We start from the raw sequence: 5,000 nt of genomic DNA on the forward strand, positions 1-5,000 counted from the left end.
CACCCACTCACCCACCCACCCACTCACCCACCCACTCACTCACTCACCCACCCACTCACCCACCCACCCACCCACTCACCCACCACCACCCACCCACTCACCCACCCACCCCACCCACTCACCCACCCACCACCCACCCACTCACCCACCCACCCACACCCCCACCCACCCACCCACCCACCCACTCACACACCCACCCACTCACCCACCCACCTCACTCACCCACCCACCCACCCACCCACTCACCCACTCACCCACCCACCCACCCACTCACCCCACACCACCCACCCACCCCACACCCCACCCACCCACTCACCCACCCACCCACCACTCACCCACCCACCCACCACCCACCACCCACCCACCCACTCACCCACCACCCCCACTCACCCACCCACCCACCCACTCACCCACTCACCCACCCACCCACCCACCCACCCACCCACCCACCCACCACTCACCCACCCACCCACCCACCCACCACCCACCCACCCACCCACCACCCACCCACCCACCCACTCACACCACCCACCCACCCACCACCCACCCACTCACCCACCCACCACCCACCCACCCACCCACCACCCACCCACCACCCACCCACCCACCCACCCACCACCCACCCACCCACCCCCCCACCCACCCACCCACCCACCCCACCCACCCACCCACCCACCCACCCACCCACTCACCCACCACCCACCCACCCACTCACCCACCCACCCACCCACCCACCCACCCACCCCCACCCACCCACCCACCACCCACCCACCCACCCCACCCACTCACCCACCCCCCACCCACCCACCACCCACCCACCCACCCACCCACCCACCCACCCACCCACCCCCCACTCACCCACCCACCCACCCACCCACCCACCCACTCACCCACCCACCCACCACCCACTCACCCACCCACCCACCCCACTCACCCACCCACCCACCCACTCACCCACCCACCCACCCACCCACCCACCCACCACCCACTCACCCCCCACCCACCCACCACTCACCCCCCACCCACTCACCCACCCACCCACCACCCACCCACCCACCCACTCACCCACCCACCCACCCCCACTCACTCACCCACCCACCCACCACCCACTCACCCACCCACCCACCCACCCACCCACCCACCCACCCACCCACCCACTCACCCACCCACCCACCCACCCACCCACCCACACCCACCCACCCACCCACTCACCCACCCACCCACCACCCACCACCCCACCACCCACTCACCCACACACCCACCCACTCACCCACCCACCCACCCACCCACACCCACCACCCACCCACCCACACACCCCCCCACCCACCCACTCACCACCCACCACCCACCCACCCACCCACCCACCCACCCACCCACCACCCACCCACCCACCCACCACCCACCCACCCACCCACCCACCCACCACACCCACCCACCCACCCACCCACCCACCCCCACCCACCACCCACTCACCCACCCACCCACCACACCCACCCACCCACCCACCCACCACCACCCACCACCCACCCACCCACCCACCCACCCACCCACCACTCACCCACCCACCCCACCCACTCACCCACCCACCCACCACCCACCCACCCACCCACCCACCCACCCACCCACCCACCCACCCACCCACCCACCCACCCACCCACCCACCCACCCACCCACCCACACCACCCACCCACCCACCCACCACCCACCACCCACCCACCCACCCACCCACCCACCACCCACCCACCACCCACCCACCACCCACCCACCACCCACCCACCCACCCACCCACTCACCCACCACCCACCCACCACCCACCCACCCCACCACCCACCCACCACCACCCACCCACCCACCCACTCACCCACCCCACCCACCCCCACCCACCCACTCACCCACCCACCCACCCACCCACCCACCCACCACCCACCCACCCACCCACCCACCCACCACCCACCCACCCACTCACCCACCCACCCACCCACCCACCCACCCACCCACCCACCCACCCACTCACCCACCCACCCACCCACACCCACCCACCCACCCACCCACCCACCCACCCACCACCCACCCACCCACCCACCCACCCACCCACCCACCCACCCACCCACCCACCACCCACCCACCCACCCACCCACCACCCACCCACCCACCCACCCACCCACCCACCCACCCACCACCACCCACCCACCCCCCACCCACTCACCCACCCACCCACCCACCCACCCACCCACCACCCACCCACCCACCCACCCACCCACCCACCCACCACCCACCCACTCACCCACCCACCCACCCACCACTCACCCACCCACCCACCCCCACCCACCCACCCACCCACCCACCCACCCACTCACCCCCACCCACCCACCCCACCCACTCACCCACCCACCCACCCACCCACTCACCACCCACCCACCACCCACCCACTCACCCACCCACCCACCCACCCACCCACTCACCCACCCACCCACCCACCCACCCACTCACCCACCCACCCACCCACCCACTCACCCACCCACCACCCACCCACCCACCCACACCACCCACCCACCCACCCACCCACCCACTCACCCACCCACCCACCCACCCACCCACCCACTCACCCACCCACCCACCCACCCCCACTCACCCACCCACCCACCCACACACCCACCCACCCACCCACCCACTCCACCCACCCCCACCACCCACCCACCCACCCACCCACCCACCCACCCACCCACCCACCCACCACCCACCCACCCACCCACCCCCCACCCACCCACCCACCACCCACCCACCCACCCACCCACCCACCCACCCACCCACCCACCCACTCACCCACCCACCCACCCACTCACCCACCCACCCACCCACCCACCCACCCACCCACCACCCACCCACCCACCCACCACCCACCCACCCACCCACCCACCACCCACCCACCCACCCACCCACCCACCCACCCACCCACTCACCCACCCACCCACCCACCCACCCACCCACCCACCCACCCACCCACCCACCCACCCACTCACCCACCACCCACCCACCCACTCACCCACCCACCCACCCACCCACTCACCCACCCACCCACCCACCACCCACCACCCACCCACCCACCACCCACCACCCACCCACCCACCCACCCACCCACCACCCACCACACCCACCCACCCACCACTCACCCACCCACTCACCACCCACCCACCACCACCCACCCACCCACACACTCACCCACTCACCCACCCACCCACTCACTCACCCACCCACCCACCCACTCACCCACCCACCCACCCACCCACTCACCCACTCACCCACCCACTCACTCACTCACCCACCCACCCACCCACCCACCCACTCACCCACCCACCCACCCACTCACCCACCCACCACCCACCCACTCACCCACCCACTCACTCACTCACCCACCCACTCACCCACCCACTCACCCACTCACCCACCCACCCACCCACCCACTCACCCACCCACCCACCCACCCACTCACCCACCCACCCACCCACCCACCCACCCACCCACTCACCCACCACTCACCCACCCACCCACTCACTCACCCACCCACCCACCCACCCACTCACACACCCACCCACTCACCCACCCACTCACTCACCCACCCACCCACCCACTCACCCACTCACCCCACCCACCCACTCACCCACACACCCACCCACCCACTCACCCACCCACTCACCCACCCACCCACCCACCCACTCACCCACGCACCCACTCACCCACCCACCCACTCACCCACTCACCCACCCACCCACTCACTCACCCACCCACCCACCCACCCACCCACCCACCCACCCACCCACTCACCCACCCACCCACCCACCCACGCACTCACCCACCCACCCACCCACTCACCCACCCACCCACCCACCCACTCACCACCCACCCACCCACCCACTCACCCACCCACTCACCCACCCACCCACCCACCCACTCACCCACCCACCCACCCACCCACTCACCCACCCACCCACCCACTCACCCACTCACTCACCCACCCACACACCCACCCACCCACTCACCCACCCACCCACCCACTCACCCAACCACCCACCCACCCACCCACCCACTCACCCACCCACCCACCCACTCACCCACCCACCCACCCACCCACCCACACACTCACCCACCCACCCACCCACTCACCCACCCACTCACCCACCCACCCACTCACCCACCCACCCACCCACTCACCCATTCACCCACCCACCCACCCACTCACCCACCCACTCACCCACTCACCCACCCACTCACCCACTCACCCACCCACCCACCCACCCACCCACTCACCCACCCACATACCCACCCACCCACTCACCCACCCACCCACCCACCCACCCACCCACTCACCCACCCACCCACCCACTCACCCACTCACCCATCCACTCACCCACCCACCCACTCACCCACCCACTCACCCACCCACCCACTCACCCACCCACCCACTCACCCACCCACCCACTCACCCACCCACCCACCCACCCACTCACCCACCCACTCACCCACCCACCCACCCACCCACTCACCCACTCACCCACTCACTCACCCACCCACACACCCACCCACCCACTCACCCACCCACCCACCCACTCACCCACCCACCCACTCACCCACCCACCCACTCACCCACCCACCCACCCACCCACTCACCCACCCACCCACCCACTCACCCACCCACCCACACACTCACCCACTCACCCACCCACCCACCCACTCACCCACTCACCCACCCACCCACCCACTCACCCATTCACCCACCCACCCACCCACTCACCCACCCACTCACCCACTCACCCACCCACTCACCCACCCACCCACCCACCCACTCACCCACCCACCCACCCACCCACTCACCCACCCACCCACCCACCCACTCACCCACCCACTCACCCACCCACCCACCCACTCACCCACTCACCCACCCACACACCCACCCACCCACTCACCCACCCACCCACCCACTCACCCACTCACCCACCCACCCA

The sequence above is a fragment of the Lampetra fluviatilis genome, unplaced genomic scaffold (assembly GCF_964198595.1).
Source record: "Lampetra fluviatilis unplaced genomic scaffold, kcLamFluv1.1 SCAFFOLD_1088, whole genome shotgun sequence".
NCBI lineage: Eukaryota > Metazoa > Chordata > Hyperoartia > Petromyzontiformes > Petromyzontidae > Lampetra > Lampetra fluviatilis.